Source organism: Lissotriton vulgaris, chromosome 4_1, assembly GCF_964263255.1.
Source record: "Lissotriton vulgaris chromosome 4_1, aLisVul1.2, whole genome shotgun sequence".
In the NCBI taxonomy this organism is placed as follows: domain Eukaryota; kingdom Metazoa; phylum Chordata; class Amphibia; order Caudata; family Salamandridae; genus Lissotriton; species Lissotriton vulgaris.
Window position 1 is genome coordinate 620,901,944 of NC_141691.1, and position 23,443 is coordinate 620,925,386.

General features: G+C 48.4%; 1 protein-coding gene across 1 annotated transcript in view; it reads left to right on the forward strand.

Annotated features, from left to right (window-relative positions):
• The window catches only part of SUGCT (succinyl-CoA:glutarate-CoA transferase), a 3,450,745-nt gene that overhangs the window by 2,321,073 nt on the left and 1,106,229 nt on the right, over positions 1 to 23,443 (forward strand). The gene's annotated exons all lie outside the window — the stretch shown is intronic.

The following is a 23,443-nucleotide window of genomic DNA, read 5'->3' on the forward strand; positions in this document are numbered from 1 at the left end:
TGTTAAACATCAGCTGCCAGGGCAGCTTGAACTATAGTTGCACCTTGGCCAAGTTGTCATGGACAGTTTATATTTTTTCTCCTTTTACTCCGATACCATAACCAAAGTTTCAACATCAACAAGACCATGTATTGGGTGGGGTGCCGAAAGCTGGCGGGGAGGTAAAAGTAATTTTAAGTCTGATGTTCCAAATATACCCGCCCGTAATGATTTTCCAGTGTTGTGACCATCATCCAGTCAGGTTGCTAGAGACTGTGGGTATGGATCCAAGTAGTATTGTTCGAAACCTGTGTGCATTAAACTGCACTGCTCATGCCGCAGTTCAGGGCTTCTAGGTTAACTCTGTATCAGAACTTCACGAGATGAATGCCGATGCTGACCCCCTTTTTTTTATAAATGGTCTTTATTGAGTTTTCAACAACTTATACAAATAATATATCTATGACAATAATCATATGCAAACACAACAGGTGATGGACCGAATGTGGATCAATGTCACACACTCACCCTAGTCCAAAGATCTGGGCCCAAATCCATCGTTTTTTTGCACTCCACACCACCCTGGGTTAGACAATGGCGATATGCAAATCAGCTCTGACCCTGTGCCCCATGGGAACAGTCCAGTCCGAACTACAAAAGCCATGTCCTTCCCAGAACGGATTCAAGCATCCGAGGACCGGACCGGTTTCGAGGTAACACCTCTCATCAGCCCGGCTAGCTTGACTCCAGTGGTGTGGAGTGCCTGGGACCCACGTCTGGGCATCCCCAGCGCACTTAGGGTGGAATATGCAAACACAACAGGTGATGGACCGAATGTGGATCAATGTCACACACTCACCCCAGTCCAAAGATCTGGGCCCAAATCCATCGTTTTTTTGCACTCCACACCACCCTGGGTTAGACAATGGCGATATGCAATTCAGCTCTGACCCTGTGCCCCATGGGAACAGTCCAGTCCGAACTACAAAAGCCATGTCCTTCCCAGAACGGATTCAAGCATCCGAGCATTACAAAGACAGCTGCTTAAGTAGCATAAGTGGGATGTTAAGGATATCTAGTACAGTAAAGGTTAACTCTTTGTTAGCATTTGCCTTCTTATAATTTTGCAGTGGAATTTATTTACAGTCAAATACATGTTCCACAAGCCAATCAAACCATTATCTGTATACAAATAAAGAGAAGAAAAAGAAACATAGGGTCGCTTTCATCTAAATGGTCCGGGCATGATCACAGTTGCTGTTAACGTGGGTCTCGGGGCTTCGTGTGAGGCTGGGTGAGCATGAAACTCCTGTGGTGAGGGTGGGAGCAGGGGCAAGAGCGCAACCGGGGGGCCCACCTGGGGGACCTGGCAGTGCCCCCCGCCACGGCCCAAGCAAGCGCCGCTGCCATGCATGTGTGAGGATAGAATTCTTCGGGGCTAATTAACGGGGTTATGAGTTAGATCTAGGGAGGATTTGTCATAGCTATCTTGGTCTCTCCAATAGTACAAGTACCTAATCTGAAAAAGTACCATAAAGAAGATCCTATGGAATTGGGGACGAAGTGATAGGGAAGCGAAAAACATTGGAGTGGCCCAACGTACTTGAGAAGTCCACAATTCCCTCTGCATATAGTCCATCATCTACGGTGAGGCACAATATAGCATTAACGGTCTTTTGAATAGGTTAAACAAGAATAACATATGAACAGCTCATATGCTAGCACTGTAAATTTGAGGTAAGATGTCACCCATAGTGTAAGTAGAAACTCCAGCAGCAGAAGCGATGGAGCTGAAAACACTTTCAATGGCTGTAGGTTTGAGTTAAGGTGTCACCTACAGCATGAGTAGAAACTCCAGCTGTGGACTCAAATGAGATGGAGCTGAGGATCGAAAGGTCTTCAGTGGCTGGAAAAGCGATGGAGGCAGCAGGTCATCATGAGTCAAGCAGAGGAGATAAGGACTTAAGAAAAAAATCTATAGGGAGCGACCAAAACAACAAAAGTGGACACAGAGGGAAAGCTGAATGTGAACTGGTATGGCACTGAAAGGACCCAACAAAACACACAATTTCCAGACAAAGAGGACATCATTGTAATGGCTTAAATGCTGTCTCCTCCCAAGTTAAAGTGCAAGTACTACTCACCGCCATCTTAGATTGGGAAAGCCACATCCTCCAGGATATCATGATGATGATGAAAAGATGTCACCCCTCTTGCGGTGGAATGTCTAAAAGTCTTTTCCAGCTGTCATTTGTTTCTTGCGAGTCTTCATTCTTCACGTCTCTGATGTTGTCTTACGTTCTTACTGTGCTTGTACAGTTTACCAGAAACCGCTACAACTTTGAAACTATGGGACTGGCCCAGCCCACAACAGAGAAGACATCAAGTTGACTAAAGACTTTAAATGCTTTTTACCTCACAAAGATCATGTCATGCAGCACATAGACACGTCTAGTTGAAATCAGCATATTCAGCAACACAATGCCTCCCTCAGAGAAAGAGGAGGAGTAGATTAAAATGCAACAGAGCCCTGCAAGCCGGAGACAATGCACCCTAATTCAGCTCTATCATGTGTCCACTTAATGTGGAACATTTTTACCCACATATTGTAATGCTGCCTTTGATATAAATTGATAAATGTCCATCAAGTTATCCACTCTACATGTACATCCCTCAATTAGTATTTCCCTTCTCTCTCACATTTCTTCCCATCTGAACTTCTTGCTTTTCAAGTGGGAGAAGCGAGTGTTCCCTAATTGTGCTTCTGCGTCGTCATACTGTGGTGCTGATCGGTAAACACTTAAAGGCGCGCCATTTTACTCCATTGTCAGATACGCCTGTCAACCACTTTCATAATATACTTGGATAGCTTACATACAGGTTGGGAATTCTCTTTCTGTGGTCATTTGGACGCCACTTCTGGTGGCACTTGAGAGATTTAGCAGCTGCTGGAGCACTGAGAGCAGTGGTACACGCCTATCACCCTGGCAGGGACTTCTGTGTCCCAAGATCTTGTGAGTGGTTTGACCCAGCCGTGCTATATATTTAAAAATGTCAGCTATGTTCTGGTTTGGGAAGATTCCACTCTAAAGTTTCCACAGTCCTTTTCCTCTGAAAAAAGAAAGTGCTTTTGATTGGTTTGGCTGCCAAGATCTGATGTATGCCGTCTTGGTTTTGCGTTCTGTGTGTTGTCCCTTTTAGGTGATTCTACTTTTCAAATTATCCAAAAACATCCAAAAATACACATCCACATAGACCATTCTTTGTCATGGTTTGTTAGCCAGCAAAAATACTTCCCCAGCCCTTTGGATGAAGGGGCACATTTAAACGTCCAGAGCCTGTAAAAAGGTAAATAAACTACGAAGTAGGTAAAATATGAACGAATGCTTTTTTTGAGAGGTAATAAAAGTGAGAATAAAAACGCACCAGAGGACGGATGTCCAAACATTCTTCTAAGCGTTTTTACTTGTTTGAACACCATCGGTTTCTTTTTCTTTTGTTCAAATCCAGTTTTCTATGTTTGTTCGTCGCTGTTTCATGTTTCCAGTGAAACTTCTTTGTGACTGTCTGTAGCCTATAAAAAGATACACGCACTTTCATGGAAATTCCTACAAACGCTAACCACTTTGCACGTAGTATTTCTGGAGCTGACGGAATCTTTTGATCTGAAGAGAACTTTTGAAGTTGATGAATAGTTGATATGATGTTTTGAGTGCCCCACGCCCTCGCTGTTCCTAACTAAACTTACAGTCTCCCGGAGAACAGCTAACTATGCGGCAGACCTTTAGGTGTTATTTGCCTTGGCACTCTTGTGGCATTTCACTTCTTGTAAACTTGGCATGAACGCTTGCCTAGTTTTAGGGTACCTCGTCGGGGGCCTAAGGGAATGGAAATGTCTGCAGCTCTGTAATTGAACACAGCTTCCTATCATTGGATGAAAATATGGAACCTCGCATACTGTAAGTGATACGTCATTGCCCATGCTCTATGGCTGTGTAATGTTTTATCTCTATATAAAGTGTTCAAATATCTGAGAGGAGTATTGGCGCTATTTAAATTATTTAATAAATGAAGCCCACTTTCGAACAGAAGTGCTCAGGCCCGGACTGCGGAACAAAATTAACCCAGGCAAGAACGTAAATATATACCCCATATTGCACTATGCTAGTGAGCAAAGCGAGCAGGCTCGGGTGGCCAACTCTGCATAAAACTTTGCGCACGAGGAAACACATAGCATGCACTTCAGACGAAGTTTGCTGGGGACCTGAGGCAGCATGAGCCACATAAGGCATTTTTGTAAATCAGGCCATCTCAAAAGATATAAATTGGCAGTAGAGGGAATTTATCAGGTGTGATTCCTATTCAAACCGTACTTCCTTTGCCATCTCCTGGAGTACATCATAACTAAGGCTCCCTCTTTTCCGTTTTTACAGATTTTTACACATAAATACAGACAGACCCCCATTTAATTTCCTGTCTGTATTTACTTTTCAATGTGGACAAAAACGAAAATTGGGATGTTTTTAAGTGAATCTAAATACTATAGCCAACCGACTTCAACTTCTCGCAGAGGGAGTCAAGAACATGGGTCACATCAGAGCCCACATGGACCAAACCATCAATGAAAAAAATGAAAAAATTGAGAAAGCAGAGAGTAAAGTGACTAATAGTGAGATCCAACAACAGTTGAATGGATTCCCATCAATATACCGCAATGATCAATATTCTCATTTGGGCATCCATCTATCGGGATGGTTTGTCCCTTGATCAACGGGACTTATTACCAACCCAAAATAGATTAGCTGGATTGGATCAGACCCTTAGTCACTGAAACTAGAGAATATATTGCTTGATACCAGGTGATAAGGGAATACAGTGCAGTGCAAAACGCAAAAAAGTGGTGATTAAAATAGGGTGATTAGGCGAAAGATAAGAAACATTTTATTAGAAAACCGACTCACCCCCTAATTAAAAAAAGAACAGTGCAAGACGCAGTTTAAGCAAATAACTGCAAATGAAGGGCCAACATGTTTCAGCCTATAGGGAATCAATTCCCTCTGCTTTCTTCAGGGCCTCTGCTCTATAAATTTGCTACTGCAAAAAACTGGTGTAGTGCTAAACTCCAGTGAAAACAAATATGTAAAAAAAATTACTTATGGTGAAATTTGCAAAGACAGAATGTAAGGTTGGAATCAATACAATCTACTTCAACTGTTCCTCCACATCAAGGGATGCAGCTGTCATCCAGCTTGACGGGGGACTGGACCTCACCTCACCAGGACCAAGCTCAGGAATAGGAGGCCCACTCTGTCTGTTGTTGCCTCAGATGGATCCTGAGTCTAGGGGGAGGCTTCTTACATATTTGTTTTCACTGGAGTTTAGCACTACAACAGTCTTTCTGCCCCCCCCCCCCGGGGTGCAGGTGGGGGCAATAGCCCTCGAACTGCCCCCTGGCGGGCATTAAGCCCACTGGGCACCAGGGATTTAAAAAAAATGTTTTTTAAAAGAGTGGTGGGGGCCGCCCACCATGGTCATCCCAATGCCCCTCCCCCAACATAGAGGGGACAGTTTTTCTCCCCCCCCCCCCCCCCGGGAGGCTTATGGGGGTTATTACCCCTGATCTGCCATCCAGGGGTGCAGAAAGCCCATTAGACACCAGGGTTTATTATTTTTTATACTTAGGGGTGGGGGCTGTCCTAAATGGGCACTATAGTGCCTTCACCCCTCCCAAAATTTGCACAGTCTTTCTGTCCCCCAGGGGAGCAGATGGGGCAATAGCCCTGATCTCTCTCCCCCAGGGGGCAGAAAGCGCACTAGGCACCCGGGATGGTCGTTTTTTAAAAAAGAGAGGGGGGCTGTCCACAATAGGAATGCCAATGCCCCCACCCCAACACAAAAGGGAACGTTGTCTGCCCCCAGCAGGCAGATGGAGGTTAACACCTCTGATCTGCCTCTCCGGGGGGCATACAGCCCACAGAGACACCAGGGATTCTTTTTTGTGAAACCGTATGGGTGAGGGCTGCCCTAAATGGGCATTATAATGCCCCCATTCCTCAAAAAAATGGGCACAGTCTTTCTGCCCCCCTGGGGTGCATATGGGGGCAATAGCCCCTGATCTGCTCCCGGGGGGGGCAGAAAGCCCACTAGCCACCAGGGATTTTTTTTTAAAGAGGGGTGGGGGCTGCCCACAATGGGCATGCCAACACAAAAGGGACAGTCTTTCTGCCTCCCCGGGAGGCAGAAGTGGGCGTTATCACCCCTGATCTACCCCCCGCCCCCCCCCGCGGGCAGAAAGCCCACTAGACACCAGGGACTCTTCTTTTTGAAAATGCAGGGGTGGGGGCTTCCCTAAATGGGCATTAAAATGGTCACACCCACCCAAAAATTGGCACAGTCTCTCTCCCGCCAAGGGGGGCAGAAAGCACACTAAGCACCAGAGATATGTTTATGGGCAGGTCAGGGAGTGGCTCTTTGGGCAAGGGTTGCTCCCCTTTTTTTGTGAACACATTTTGGGTGCTTCTGCCCCCCTTGGGGCAGCTCAGCGATATTTTTAGGAACACCTGTGTCCAAGGGGGATAGAAAACCACTAGACACTAGCGTATGTTTCTGTGTGTGTGTGTGAACTGGAGTTCGGCTGACGGTCTGTGTTTATTGATGTTTGGCTGGCGGTGTGTGCACCGGCATTTAGCTGGCAGTGTTTGTGGACTAGCACTTGGATGGCAGTGTGCATGGAATGTCGCTTGGCTAGCGGTCTGTGTGAATGGAACATGTCTAGCGATTTGCGTGGATTGTCGCTTGGCTGGGGATGTGCTTGGATGGTCCTTGTCTGTTGGTGTGTGTGGATAGCGCTTGGCTGGTGGGATGCATGCAAGTGAGGTTTAATTTTTATCAAGAGACTGAGGGGAACGCTGGGTGTTTGGAAATTTGTGCCGGTGCGGTGATCTTACAAGCTTCCCATACAGAAATGTGAAGAAAAGCGGACTTTTTGCAAATCTTGAGGTTTGTAGGGGATTCCGGGTAAGAAAACGTTAGGATTTCAACACAAACCACATATCCCTGGACTCCCCTGGGTGTCTAGCCTGGACTCCCCTGGGTGTCTAGTTTTCAGAAATGTCTGAGTTTGGTAGGTTAAACTAGATAGCGGCCGAGCCATAGCCCAAAAAAGTAGGTGCGCCCTATCTATGACAATACAACCTGTTTTCGCAAGGGGACTACTGGGTTTTTGGTCCCAGACTCAGCGTCCATCTAGAGAAACCTACCAAACCCAGACATTTCTGCAAACTAGACACCCGGGTGAGTCCAAGGAGGTGAAGCTTGTGTTAATCCCCCAATGTGTTCTACCCGGAATACTCTGCAAACCTCAAATATGGCAAAAGAAAATCACATTTTCCCAGCACATACTTCCTACCACCCAGTGCCCCCCTTCGTCTCCTGAGTAAAATGATACCTCACTTGTGTTGGTGGGACAAGGGCCTGCGACTAGGAAAGGCCAAAAACGTAGATATTGAGGGGATATCGCAATGAGCTCTAAGAGCGAATTTTTTTTAATATACATTTTTAGACGATTCTGCATTAGACACCCAAACAATTAAGGTATAATTTTTATCAGGAGACCAAGGAGAACTAGCTAACACGACCGGATTCTTCAACGTGCCCTCGAGCCCTCATCGTCCGCTTTCTACATCACAAGCAGGCCCAGCAACTGTTGTCTGTAGCCCGCTCGAATGATCCTTACAAACACGAAGGCCAGGAAATACACATAGCGGCGGACTTCTCCAGGGAAACCAATGACCGCCGGAAAGCCTTCCTCTCTCTTCAGCCCCAGCTCAGCAAGTTGGACATTAAATATTGCCTTTTTGAATCTACCTGCTTGCAGATCACCAAGGATGGCACCTCAAAGGAATTCTTTGACCTGGAGGACCTGCACCACTTCTTGGACGGACTGTCCAAGCAGGACATGGACATTGCCTCCTCCACGGCAGAAGCCCACCATCCGGCACTGACATCCCTACCTACTTCCTCTGGCAGGCGCTGGCAGAATGACAGCACAACCTGACACCGGGGCGGAGACCCCGACAGAGCAGTGTGCTTTCAGGGCAAGAGTCCAGGCCCTCCAGGCCATGGCAGCAACACTCAGGAACCAGGACAGAGGCAAATCGCGGTCCTCCCTGAAACCCGCTCCTGCCACGGAATGACACCCTGGGGACGTATGTGCTGTGTTGAGCCCAGCGTGGTTGGGGGAGCTGCAGCAGTAACAATGGGACCAGCGCCTGCTGGATGGCTGAGTATCACCATGACTTTTTAAATATTTGAATATTTTAATGTTCTGTTATTCCTGCATGTAATCTATGTGCGCTGTATTCTACTTTGTTCCGGTTCCCCAGCGAGAGCAATACTAGACTCCTATGCAAGATGCAGTGGTAGGCTGGTGGCCTGAGGCGGCCCTGAGGCAGCCCTCCTCTCTTCAACTTTCCCGGAGATTAGCTGTTGTTTTGTTTCCTAAAGTATGCAAGATTGCCTACCCAAGCCCCTTGTTTCTGGGTTCCTGTGGCTGTCTAGGATCTGGGTGCCACTAGCTCCCCTCTCATCTGAGACTGCTCCTTACACGTTCATCCCGATGCCCCTCCCCCATTGTCGGGGATATATCCCCTTGACGGTGGTCACCCACTGCCATACTGTTGCTGGGAGTCGAGCATCTGCCCTACACAACCTGGCCCCCCCATCCCACTAGCTACCGCGTCAACTTGGGCAACACAGCCCCCTAAGGGCAGTGCACCCTCACCCCACACCATGCCCACTGCACCTCGTGCCCACGGTTACTCATCCCCCCACACGGATGCTCAGGAATACCTTGTGAGAAGTTAGCCTGGCATATGATGTCCACTAGTTCTAGTGGGCACCTTGCACCAGTCTAATCGACCCTTATTGATGGTGGTTGTAAAGTCAACCTTATAGAAAGCTATCCTAGTGGTAGCGTGAACCAGCAGTCATCAGGCTAAGACTTCAGTAGGCGAGTTAGGCAAGTTGTTTTACCAATTATAATCTCTTGAATACCAAATGAAAGGACACCACACAAGGTATATATCAAATATATATGTATTTACTCTAAACACAACCCCTCTGTACACTTTATGAGGTCAGAGGTAAAACTACAATACAAGTCACACAATTAATATACAATAAGTTGCACAGTATACGTTATGCCCTAGGGGCCTCACAAACCATATACTAAAATAGTGGTATAAGAACCACAAGAGAATTAGAAAGCAGGCCTGGGGCCTGTGGAATCGCTGGGGCTACTCTACACGATCAAAGGTTAGGAAGGAGGAGGCCCACGGGAGACGCGTGCAGTGTCTAAACACAGGTGCAGGTTACCATTGACTTTCTATGGGAAACGTAAAAGTTACAAATATACAATTTAAGGACACTTCCGGATGAACTAGGAAGGAACCCTTTTAAACTAGGACACTTTCAGAGTAAAGACCCACAGGAGCACAGGAGTACTCGTGTTTCCTCACCCAGGGAAGCCGGGTGCATAGGTGTCTTTTCGTGTCGGGTTTCGTCGTCGATTTCTATGGAGAGCTGCAAGGAAGTGCTGCAGGCGACCAGAGGAAAAGTGTCCGGGTGAATCGAAGGGTGGATTGAAGATCGGAAGAACGTGAAAGCAGAAGGGACTGAGTCTGGGTCAGTAGCCAGTGACCAGGAAGGAACCAGGAAGGAACCAGTCGATGTCGGGTGATTTCAGGTGAAGTAGTCTAACTTGTCTCTTCAGCCACGAGGTCCAGGAGGCATCGACGATGACCAGGCGCTGGATTCGAGCTGTCCCACAATTGATCTAGTCGACTGCGGTGTTGGTATCTGGATTGGACCCAACAAGCCTTGGCAAACGCAACCCCCGCAGGCTGTTGAGATTGGGTCTGTTGAAGACCAGCAAGGTCTGTGGCGCTTCCTCTTTGCAGGAAAGCTGGAGCAAGCCTGGAGCAACCAGGAAAGCAAGTTTGTTGTGAAGGAAGGTCTTCAGGGGGCTCACTAGTCAACGGGCAAGGAACCGGGAAGACGCATCAAGCTCAAATGCAAAAGCGGGCCCACGGAACACTTGCGGAGTGTGGGGGCCTGGGATACCTCGTTGAAGGAGTGCAGCTTGCAAAATGCAGGATGTCCAGGAGTTCTGGTCTCACGTCTCTCATGTCCGCCACATGTCTCAGCTTTTCTGTGGGTGTGGGTCGGGGTCAGAGATGTCTAGAAGTCTGTGTCCTGTGTCGCAGATTCTTCGGGATCCGGCTGGAGCCTTGAAAATGCAGATCGGCAAAGTTGCTGTTGGTACCTGTTTGAACAGGGTGGTCACTCCTTGACCACGAGGGAGATATCTTCCATCTTCCAGTCAGGATGGAACGTCGAAGGTCCAGGATATGTCTTTCAAAGATTCGTCCAGGGTAATCGAAAGTCCTAGGGACACAGCTCCTATTCTTATACTAAGGAAGGGGGCTGGACTACCTGGCTAGGTCCCTCCTATGGGTGGACCTGGGAAGGTGGTGGTTACACCCCTTTCCCTCTGTCCAGTTTCGCGCTAGAGCTGGCGCTGTGTGCCCCAGCAACCGGTTTGAACTGGGCTATGCATGGGGCACCTTGTGTGCCCCAGGCAGTGTCTGGAAAGCATTCACTGAATGCAGCCCTCCCTGCCCCAATACACTAAAAGCCTGGACAGGAAACCTATTGTCCAGGCCTCCCCTGCCGGAGCTTCGTCCAGCAGCAGGAGGTCAGACTCGTGTCTGTGGCAGCAGCATCCATTTTGTGATGCTGAGGCTCTGTTTAACTTTATAACTTTAACCGGGTAAACCAGTAACTACATGTCTTCTCCCTCTAGAAGGGTGGAATGCTACCCCCGCCGCCAGGACTGGCAGGGGGGGGGGGTAGTATTCCAAAGTGTTTGACACCTTACATGACATGTTTTGATAAAGCCAAACCAAAGTTAGCATTAACTGCAAGGATTATAATGCACTTAAGAATATATTGTATGGCTATATCATAGAACAGCTATAAGGAGATGGTTCTGAAAGCTGCAGAGGGGCTCAGCTCATGCTAGGACACCCTCTCACATAAAAGCACGCACTCTGCCTCCAGGAATGTTAAGGCCTGCCAAAGGAGTGACTTATAAGTGTACATGTGTCTATATGTATATATAGATTTATTTTATTTATTTGTTAGACTTATAATGCGCATGGCTGCCCCAGCAACGGAGCGTCCCAGTGCAGACCAACAACTCCTGGACATTAACCTCAGCAACCAGCCTTAAGCCGGGAAAAGCCAGGTCTTAATGGCTTTCCGGAACGCAAGATGGTTCTGAATTATTCTGATTGACCCGGGGAGCGAGTTCCAAAGTTGCGCAGCCAGGCAGCGGAAGGAACGACCACCCGCTCTGGCTTCCTGGACATGCAGAATGCATACAAGTGCTGCGGTGGCAGATCTTAAAGGGCGACGGGGGATATAGGGCTGCAACAATCCCCTCAAGCCCACCGGAGCCTGTGGAGATAAGATCTTATGCGCTAAGCAAAGCGTCTTAAATTGGATGCGCTTTGCTATTGCCAACCAATGAAGCCTCTGTAAGACCTGGGAAACTGAGCAGGTAGAGGGGAGAGCCAGCAACATGCAAGCAGTCTCGTTCTGTACCTTCTGCAAGCGCTTAACGCTGGCTTGGTTTGCGCATAGATAAAGACAGTTCCCGTAGTCTAGTCGCGACAAAATGGTCACCTGTAGGATGAGCTGGCGAACTTTCGGGGGGAAGAAACCCAATAGAGGTTTCAAGCCCCTCAGAGCACCAAAGCACGATCCGGCTACAGCTTTCGATTGGGCGTAGAAAGTTAGTTCGCTATCGAACCAAATGCCGAGATTTTTCACGGTCTCCTTGGGAGCTGGAGCGGGATTCAGCTGGTCCGGCCAATAACTCTCAGACCACATCCCTCTGTCTTTCCGAACAGCAGGATTTCGGACTTGCCTGCATTCAACTGCAGGCAGTTCGCTGCCATCCAGTCCGCTATAGCGGCAAGATCCTCCTTAAACCTCACCAGCTTTGTGACGTTTTTTTGGGAGAAAGCGCCTATCCCTTGCCAATACGGCCAAAGGCTGAATGTAGATGTTGAACAATAGGTGACTTAGCACTGATCCCTGCGGTACACCTTGGCGTAAGGCAAACTCCTGTCACTGGAAAGGTGGAACATGCACTTGGAAAGACCTTTCTGCCAAAAATGACCGATCCTATATCTAAGTAAGGGGTGATTACACCACCTTACGGAGGCTGTGTGAACAGACCTGTGGTGTCAGTTTGGAAGGCAAACCAGGGGTGGCACAATACATGCTGCAGCCCCTGGTAGGCCTACGGTGCACCTATGCCCTGGGTACCTTTGGTACACTATACAGGGGCTCACAAGGGTGACCCAGTAACCAATCTGGTATGTACCTAAAGTACATGGTATCAATTTAGAGAGAGAACAGCTGGGCTGTGGGTCTGATTGGCAGGCCCACAGCCACACTAAAGTAGAAAAACCAGAGAATCACAGCAAAAAGTTGGGGTAACCATAGGAAACAGACCCTACTCTCCTACACAACCCCCTCAAACACAGGGACATTGAACTGACCTTGACCAGTTGAGTCTTCATGTTCTAAGTGGAAATATCTGGAGAGTCCATCTGCATTGGCATGGTTACTCCCAGGTCTATGTTCTATTGTAAAGTCCATACCCTGTAGGGAAATGGAACACATGAGCAATTTGGGATTTTCACCCTTCATCTGTTTTAGCCATAAGAGGGGCTTATGGTCTGTCTGAACCTTGAAGTGAGTACCAAACATGTATGGCCTCAGCTTCTTCAGTGCCCAAACCACAGCAAAGGCCTCCCTCTCAATAGCTGACCAACGTTTCTCTCTATGGGTCAGCCTTCTGCTTATAAAAGCTACTGGCTGGTCTTGACCATCTTTATTCAGTTGTGAAAGCACAGCACCTACCCCCAACTCAGAAGCATCTGTTTAAACTATGAATTCTTTGGAGTAGTCTGGTCTTTGCAGAATTGGTGCAGTGCACATGACCTGCTTCAGGTCATCAAATGCCTTTTGACAGCTGACTGTCCACTGAACTTTCTTTGGCATTTTCTTGGAAGTTAAGTCATTAAGGGGTGTCACTATGGAACCATACCCCTTGACAAATTTCCTGTAATACCCAGTCAGGCCCAAGAGAGCTCTGACCTCAGTCTGGGAGGTTGGGGCAGTCAAATCCATTATGGTCTGGCTCTTGCTCTGCAATGGTTGAACCTGGCCTCCACCTACAAGGTGGCCCAGGTATACAACCTGACTCTGCCCTATCTGGCACTTGGTAGCCTTGATAGTTAGGCCTGCCTTTTGCAGGACCTCCAAAACATTCTTCAGGTGGATCAGGTGATCTTTCCAAGTGGAGCTAAAGACAGCAATATCATCTGCACAGTAATCACCCAGACCTGAGAGGACTTGGTTCACCAACCTTTGGAATGTGGCAGGTGCATTTTTCAGACCAACGGGCATTACCCCAAACTGATAATGTCCACCAGGGGTTGAAAATGCTGTCTTTGGCTATGCATCATCAGCTAGTCTGATCTGCCAGTGCCCAGCTGTCAGGTCAAATGTGCTCAAACAATTGGCAGATGCCAATCTGTCAATGAGCTCATCTGCCCTGGATATTGGATGGGCATCTGTCCTAGTGACAGCATTGCGACCTCTGTAATCCACGCAAAACCTCATCTCTCTCTTACCATCTTGGGTGTGAGGTTTAGGCCCAGGACTTCTGGACTGGCCCAAGGGCTCTCTGAGGGCTCAATGACTCCCAATTCCAACATCCTTTGGACCTCTGTCCTGATACAGTCCCTGACATGATCAGGTTGCCTGTAAATCTTGCTTTTAACAGGCAGACTGTCCCCAGTGTCCACTCCATGAGTGCACCTGGTAGTCTGACTTGGAGTCAGTGAAAACATATGTCTGTAGGTCTGCAGAACCTGTCTGCAGTTCTGCTGCTGTTGGTCAGTGAGGCAGCCTGCCAAGGCTACATCATCAACTGAACCATCATCAGGGTTCTGAGAGAGCAGGTCTGGGAGAGGGTCACTCTCTTCCTCCTGTCCCTCATCAGTAGCCATGAGGAAGCCCATGTCTGCCCTGCCAACATATGGTTTCAGTCTGTTGACATGAAGCACCCTGTGGGGGCTCCTGGGAGTTCCAAGGTCACCCAAATAGGTGACCTCTCCCTTCTGATCAACAATAGTGTGGGGTCCACTCCACTTGTCTTGGAGAGCTGCTGGAGCCACAGGCTCCAACACCCACACTTTTGGTCCTGGCTGGTAAACAGTCAGCACAGCCTTTTGGTCATGCCAGGCCTTTTGTAATTCCTGACTTGCCTCAAGGTTTTTGGATGCCTTTTTCATGTGTTCAGCCATCCTGAAGCGGAGACCAAGTACATAGTCCAAAATGTCTTGCTTGGGAGGTTTGAGAGGTAACTCACATCCCTCCTTCACCAGACAAAGGGGTCCTCTTACAGGATGCCCATACAGAAGTTTAAAAGGGCTGTAGCCAACCCCCTTCTGTGGGACCTCTCTATAAGCAAACAAAAGGCAGGGCAGTAGGATGTCCCATCTCCGCCTGAGCTTTTCAGGGAGACTCTTAATCATGCCCTTTAAGGTCTTGTTGAATCTCTCAACTAGACCATTGCACTGTGGGTGATAGGGTGTGGTGAACTTGTAGTTCACTCCACACTCCTTCCACATTGCAGTCAGGTATCCGGACATAAAGTTTGCTCCTCTGTCTGAGACAACCTCCTTAGGAAAACCCACTCTTGAGAAAACTCCCAGGAGGGCTCTTGCCACAACAGGTGCTGTTGTGGTCCTAAGTGGAATGGCTTCTGGGTATCTGGTGGCATGATCCACTACCACCAGAATAAATCTGTGCCCAGAGGCTGTTTGGGGATCCAATGGTCCAACAATGTCAATCCCTACATGTTCAAAGGGAACCCCCACCACAAGTAGTGGCATAAGGGTGGCCTTTGTAGTGCCACCTGATTTGCCACTGGCTTGGCAGGTGACACAGGAGCGACAAAACTCCTTGGTATCCTCTGACATGTGAGGACAGTGAAAGTGAGAAATAAGCCTGTCCCAAGTCTTGTTCTGGCCAAGATGTCCTGCAAGGGGAATATCATGGGCTAGTGTTAAAAGGAAGCCCCTGAATGCCAAAGGTATGACCAACCTCCTGGCAGCACCAGGCTTGGGGTCTCTAGCCTCTGAATACAGGAGGCCTTCATCCCAATAAGTTGTATGGGTCCCACTAGCATTCTCTGCAGCATCACCAGCAGCTTGCTGTCTGAGGGGTGCAAGAGAAGGGCAGTCCAACTGCACCTGCCTCAGATCTGCCCTGGAAGGTCCCCCTGTCCCAAGAAACGCAATCTAATCAGGCTCAAGTTCTTGTAGGACAGTTCCTTCCTGGGTCTCACAATCAGCTTCCTCAGAAGGCTGATCCTCTTCCTGAGGCAAGGGGGAAGGCACTGCCTTAGCCCTACTGCTTCTCCTCCTGGTAGGCAACTAGTCCATTGTTCCAGAATCCAGTGCCTGTTTAGTGTTGCAATATCTGAGCTGTGACCTAGTCACAGCAAGGACATGTGCTGATATTCCTAACATTTCTGCATGGGTCCTATACTCCACTTCAGCCCAAGCTGAATTCTCCAGGTTATTGCCAAGCAAACATTCTACAAGGAGGTCTGAGCTAACCACAACCTTCTTGAGGCCAGTTACCCCTCCCCAGGAGAAATTAACAATTGCCATACTGTGAGTGGTAGTGACATTGCTAGCATTGGTCACTAGGTAATTCTCACCTAGTATGATCTGTCCAGGGTCCACAAAGCTGGGCGTCACCATTGTAACACTAGCACACGTGTCCCTGTAGGCCTGAGCCACTTTATCATTAATTAAAGGAGTTTGTCTGTACTTGCCCAAGTTATTGGGACTCACAGTAGAGGACATAATTATGTCCCCATCACAGATCAAAACAGCTTGAGTTGGTATTCTGTCTAGGCCAGAATCCATCTCAGTTCCCAGGGTTAACCCTAATACACCCTTCTGTTGAGAACCACCACTTGGAACTGAACTAAGGGGAACAGTTGCCTTAGGGGCAATGGTGGTTGGAGCTGCCTCCTTCTTGGTTCAATCACTGGTCCAGTGAGTATTTACTTTAGAACACTTGCACCATGGTTTCTTTGGGCCTTCTTTATTCTTAGATTGTTGGGAACCCCCACCATTAGAAGCTTTTTGGGGACCTTGAGAAGACTTCTGGTCTTTTGCTTTCTCCCCACCCTTTTGGCCTTGCTTCTTCTGATCACCACCTTTGTTCTGTACCTTCTGCTTCACCCTGGTTCTGACCCATTTGTCTGCCTTCTTACCCAATTCTTGGGGAGAGGTCAGATCAGAGTCAACCCAGTGCTGATGCAATAGCTGGTTTTGACAGTTGTTAGAAATTTTTTCTCTCATAATAAGGTTATACAATCCGGTATAGTCACTTACTCTACTGCCTAATAACCAGCCTTCCAGAGCCTTAGTAGCACAATCTACAACATCAGTCCAGTCCTGAGTCTGTGTTTTTTGTGTATCTCTGAACAGCAACTGCTCAGTGGTTAGGCCAACCCCATCTATCAGAGCACTGTTTCAGGACATAGTAGTTGTCAGCATCCTCTTCTCTAACAGTGAGGAGCCTGTCTCTTCCTTTGTTTGCAAAGGAGAGCCTCAAGATTGCTGCCCACTGCCTTTGGGGTACCTGCTGTACTTTGCAAGCCCTCTCCAAAGCAGTTATCCATTTGTAGATGTCATCCCTAATCTGATAGGGAGGGACAATCTTGTTCGAGGTTTCTATGGTCATGAGACCTTTCACTACCACTAGGGTTATTGCTGCCACCAGTGGGCTCTAGCCCACACAATTTCTTCTCTCTTTCAATAGCTAGAGTCTCTTTTGCAATGGCAACCTCTTGCCTCTTCATCCTCAGCTTGACCTCTTTAATTCTAGCGTTATGCTCTCTTCTCTGAGGGGAAGTCATCCTCCTCTGATCAGAGGCATTGGTCCCTACTGATGAGTCAGAATGCTCAGAACCACTGGAAAGTGATCTGGGCCTTTTGTTCCCACCATTAGGCCTAGCTGGAAGGTTAGAGGGAGGCCTTCCTAGGCCCTCTCCACCTCCAGATAGTCCTGTGTTGCCCAGGTTAGGTTCATCAACCTCTTCCTGGTCAGCAACCACATCATCATCAGAGACCACTGGGTCCTCCCCAAGAGGATGATTCTCTTCTGTTGAGGGATGGCCCCCCTCTCTACTACCTTGGCTACCTGGGTCTGATGCATTCTCTACATCATGAGCTGCTAAGATATCTACCAGGTGGTTAAAGGTTGGACTCTGTCCTTGTCTTAACTTTCTGACAACACACAAGCTTCTCAGTTCCTGAAAAGAGAATGTGTCATATTTAGAAGGCAACCTTTGGTTCTCTTCTAGCAGGGGTCCACTAGCCCCTGCTTCCGAGGACATGGCTAGTGTGGTGTGGTGTGTGCACCTACCTACACTACTTGTTTCCTACTAGAATCTCTCTAGGAGTTGTACTCAGGGTGTGCTAAGCCCTTACCACCTACAACTGCTAAATTCAGGAGAACTTATGTATATAGGACTTGATTTATATGTACCTACAAGTACCTTGATATGATCTTTCAGATGATATCTCAAGATTATTTGGTAAAACAATGCATGCTCTTATCCCATCCGCGATTCAGAAAAGGGGGTGGTGATGAACAGAGTGTCTGAATTAAGCAGACCACTCTTACCCAGTCCAAAGATCAGGGCTTGATCCATCACCATTATTTAGCTCACTGCATCATCCCAGCTCAGAACCTGGCTATATGCAAATCAGTCTGTCCCTGGACCAGTGCATCATGGGAACAGGGCAGACTAAACTACCAAGCCAATTCTTCACCAGAAAGGAGACAAGGTACCGGGGACCGGTTTCTGGCATTTCAGCCGGTGATGGATCAAGCCCTGATCTTTGGACTGGGTAAGAGTGGTCTGCTTAATTCAGACACTCTGTTCATCACCACCCCCTTCTCTGAATCATTTTGTCCACCATAAGGGAGGTAGGCCACGCCCCCCTCCCGCCCTTCCTGCTCTCATAAGCGCTGAACGCGAGCGCTCTGTTTGGTTCACATCTCCTGAGGCGGAAAGCCGGGAGAAGTAGCTAGTGATTTTAAAACCGTGTTGTGAATTTACTTTTTAATTCCTGTATATTGCACTTTAGGGCGCCGTGCAGCGGAGCTAGCGCTGTCACGTGACCCACCCTTCTATCGGCTCCCATCGCCGTTCGCACAGGCTGCTGGACACGCCCACTTGTAGGCCACGCCCCCCCCCCTCCCGCCCCTACGGATTCCTTTTTCAATGTGCAACTTCAGAACGCGCAGCGGACGTGCGCAGCGGGCGCGCCGTTTGGGCGCTGAAGGCGCGCCTAAGGCAAGCCCGTCTGTGCACGTCCGCGGCCGGACGGGGCTAGGGGCACGTCTCCATGCCAAATTGACATCGTATTCTGCTGAGGAGCTCACTACTCTCCAGGGCCACTGGCCGCTTTCAGAGTCAGTCCGTAGCCACATTGCCACACTAGGGCTCACCCCTCCATCTTTGCCAACATCGGCTTCCCTGCCGGCATTGTCGCCGCTGTCCTCTCCTTTGCCTGATCCCCCTCCTCCCACTCCTTTATTATCTATCCTTTTGCTCACCACCAGGTCAGCGGTCAAACACCATTATGAGCTGTTTGTCCTGCTTGATTCCGAGAAGCCCGACTTACTGCTCCTGACCGAAACCTGGTTTTGTGATTCTTCCCTACCCGCACTTTTGGCTGCTCTCTCCCCTTCCTACGTTGCTCTACGCGCCGACCGCCCAGCGGGTAGGATAGTTGGTGGTGTGGCTCTAATTGCTCGGTCCGAATATAATTTTCAACTTCTTTCCTCCCCCCCATTCCTTCAACTGAATTCCTTGTAGTTCGTTCTCTTTCCTTTTCCCCCCCAATTACTTGCCTTTTGATGTATCGTCCACCCCAGCATTCGTCTTTGTTCTTGCCAGCATTCCAAGACCTTTTGGCCACCCTGGCGGTCAACTACGCCTCTGTCTTGGTGCTAGGCGATTTTAATTACTGGCCCTCGGACCCTTTTGAGTGCACCTCATCTAAACAATTCACTGAATCTCTCCTTTCCCTGAACTTTGTCCCTCACATATCCGTCCCCACACACTCTCATGGTCATATACTCGACCAGGTTTGGTCTCTTAACTTTTCTGTTTCCCCGGTGTCTGTATCTCCCTGTCCCTGGTCTGACCATGCCCTTATCTCTTTTTCCATCCTTCTCAACTCTGTCACTAAGGTCCCGCATGCCAAAAACACCTGGGCGCGGAACTGGAATCGAGTTGATCTTCCTTCATTGACCTCCCTGCTTCTGAACTCCTCTCCGACCCTCACTGGTCTATCATCCAATTCACAAGCCATCGCTATCAATACCTGGCTGGCTGGAGGTTGCGACTCGGTTGCTCCACTACGTCGTATCTCTACTCGACGACCCAAGGACTCCAACAGGTGGTTTAATGACGACCTAAAGGAACAAAAACTGACCGTACGGCAAGCTGAGAGGCAGTGGAGAAGAAATTACTGCCCCTTATTAAAAATTCATTATTCTTCTCTGTTAACTAGGTATAAAAAAGCCATTCTAGCTGCCAAAACCATCTATTTTTCCACAAAAATGCTGACAGCAGAAAATAAATCCAGGGAGATCTTTGGTATAGTCAATTACCTAGCCTATTCTGATAGAGCCTCACCCCAAATTCCTCCCACTCAGCCCCTGTGTGACCAATTAAACTGTTACTTTCTGGACAAGATTGCAACCATCAAGGTTAACATCCCCCCCTCTTCTATTTTTGTTGATCCTTCCCCCCCACTGTCCAGTGCCATCTTACCTCAATTCCCCCCCTCACTGAGGAAGTATTCTTGGAGATACTTCCTAAGGTCAAATCGGGTTCTCCGGCAGACATCTGTCAAGCACGAATCCTACAACAGATCTACTCTACTTGTCCCCAGCCCCCAATTACTTTCCTTAATAGTTCCCCTACCCAGGGAGTTGTGATCCCCGCTCTTAAATCAGCCACAATAGTGCCCATCTTAAAAAAGTCCGGCGCTGACCCGTCCATCTCAGCTAACTATCGCCCCATTTCCCTGCTGCCCTATTTGGGCAAGGTGCTTGAGCGCCATGTCACCTCGGTACTCAGCGCCCACGTAGAAGCAAATGGTGGCTTGGCATCTCGTCAGGCCGGCTTCCGCCCCAGGCACTCTACCGAATCCTTCGTGGTGTCGGTCCTGGACAACCTCAGGGAGGGCATGGATCTTAACAAACTTCAGGCGCTGGTGCTCCTCGACCTCTCCGCCGCCTTTGACACGGTGGACCATACCATCCTGCTCTCACGTGTCAAGGCGGCGGGAATTGAGGGCTCAGCCCTGGTCTGGCTATCGTCCTTCCTGAGGAACCGCACCCAGGCGGTCCGGCTGGGGGATTTCACGACTACTCCACTCCAAGTCACCTGTGGTGTTCCCCAGGGTTCCTCTCTTTCTCCCTTACTGTTCAATCTTTACATCTTTCCTCTAATCTTTGCACTTCAGCAGCTGGAGGTCACCGTATATAATTATGCGGATGACCTCCTGCTCATCTTCAACCTCTCTTCTTCTCCTCTCTCTGTCTCCAATTTCCAGTCTACTATGATTTTCATCAGGGACTGGATGAACCACAACCATCTCAAGCTGAACCCGTACAAAACCAAGCTGGTTCTCACAGGTGGTTCTTCCAGTCCCTGGAACTCTCTCTTCTGGCCCTCTTCTTTTGGCCCTTCCCCCACTCCTTCCCTCACAGTTAAAACCCTGGGCGTCAAAATGAACAACCAACTCACTTTACACTCACAAATCAGTTCTGTTGTTTCTTCCTGTTTCCTCACTCTCCGAATCATTCGCACTGTTTCCCGTTTTTTTTCCCCCCAGGCACTCAAACTGATCATGTCCGTGCTGGTGATTTCGCGGCTGGATTATGCCAATGCCCTGTACAACGGCATCCCAGCATACAGCCTGCGGAAGCTCCAGATGGTTCAGAACCAAGCGGCTCGACTGGTGTATGGTCTCCCGCGTTTTCATCACTCAACACCCCTCCTTAAGGAGCTTCATTGGCTTCCTATCAAGGAACGCTCCCTTTTTAAAACCGGCTGTATGGTTTTTCAGGCTCGCCAGGTCACTGCCCCCGCTTTTATTTCCTCTCTGATTAACGAATATGTTCCTGTCAGAGAGCTTCGTTCATCCTCTAAATCCCTCCTGCAAATCCCACGTTTCAAACGTAAAAAGTGGGGAGGAGCCAATTTCTCAACTCTGGCTCCTACCTTTGGAACTCCCTCCGCGACCACTTACGATTTGCTTCACACTATTCCTCCTTCCGTAAAGATCTAAAAACCTTCTTGTTTAAAAAGGCCTTTTCCTTGTAACTTGTCCTTGCTATTTCTCTGCGTCAGGCTTCCACTGTCCTGAGTTGCTGGACCTTTCTCTATAGCGCCAAGAAACCGTAGGGTGAACGCTGCGCTTTACAAATGTTTTAAATTCAAATTCAATTCATAAGCGTGGAAGGGTATACTGAGATGTGAGTCCCTTGCTCATTGCACCATCAGGATTCAAGCAAGCCGGGCCGACGACGGCTGAAATGCCAAAAACAGGTCCCCGGAAGCTTGTTTCCTTCCCAGTATAAGAATTGGCTTGGTAGTTTGGTTTGCCCTGTTCCCATCATGCACTGGGACAGGAACAGACTAATTTGCATGTAGCCAGGTTCTGAGCCGGGATGGTGCAGTGAGCTAAAAAACGGTGATGGATCAAGCCCTGATCTTTGGACTGGGTAAGAGTGGTCTGCTTAATTCAGACACTCTGTTCATCACCACCCCCTTATCTGAATAATTTTGTCCACCATAAGCGTGGAAGGGTATACTCAGATGTGAGTCCCTTGCTCATTGCACCATCAGGATTCAAGCAAACCGGGCCGACGACGGCTGAAATGCCAGAAACCGGTCCCCGGAAGCTTGTTTCCTTCCCAGTATAAGAATTGGCTTGGTAGTTTGGTTTGCCCTGTTCCCATCATGCACTGGGACAGGAACAGACTAATTTGCATGTAGCCAGGTTCTGAGCTGGGATGGTGCAGTGAGCTAAAAAACGGTGATGGATCAAGCCCTGATCTTTGGACTGGGTAAGAGTGGTCTGCTTAATTCAGACACTCTGTTCATCACCACCCCCTTTTCTGAATCATTTTGTCCACCATAAGCGTGGAAGGGTATACTCAGATGTGAGTCCCTTGCTCATTGCACCATCAGGATTCAAGCAAGCCGGGCCAACGACGGCTGAAATGCCAGAGACCGGTCCCCGGAAGCTTGTTTCCTTCCCAGTATAAGAATTGGCTTGGTAGTTTGGTTTGCCCTGTTCCCATCATGCACTGGGACAGGAACAGACTAATTTGCATGTAGCCAGGTTCTGAGCTGGGATGGTGCAGTGAGCTAAAAAACGGTGATGGATCAAGCCCTGATCTTTGGACTGGGTAAGAGTGGTCTGCTTAATTCAGACACTCTGTTCATCACCACCCCCTTTTCTGAATCATTTTGTCCACCATAAGCATGGAAGGGTATACTCAAATGTGAGTCCCTTGCTCATTGCACCATCAGGATTCAAGCAAGCCGGGCCGACGACGGCTGAAATGCCAGAAACCGGTCCCCGGAGGCTTGTTTCCTTCCCAGTATAAGAATTGGCTTGGTAGTTTGGTTTGCCCTGTTCCCATCATGCACTGGGACAGGAACAGGCTAATTTGCATGTAGCCAGGTTCTGAGCTGGGATGGTGCAGTGAGCTAAAAAACGGTGATGGATCAAGCCCTGATCTTTGGACTGGGTAAGAGTGGTCTGCTTAATTCAGACACTCTGTTCATCACCACCCCCTTTTCTTATCCCATCCGCTGCACACCAATGTGAGAAGTTAGCCTGGCATATGATGCCCACTAGTTCTAGTGGGCACCTTGCATCAGTCTAATCGACCCTTATTGATGGCGGTTGTAAAGTCAACCATATAGAAAGCTATCCTAGTGGTAGCATGAATCATCCTGTGATTCTGGGCAAATCACTTAATCTCCCGGTGCCTAACAAAAATGAATGTGTGTCCTCATATAACGTAACTGGTGCTATGTAAAGCGCTCTGATACCTGATTCGGGTCTAGTTCGCGCTATATAAAACTCTTTAAAAAAAAAAATTATAATCTCTTGAATACTAAATGAAAGGACACCACACAAGGTACATATCAAATATATACGTATTTACTCCAAACACAACCTCTCTGCACTCTTTA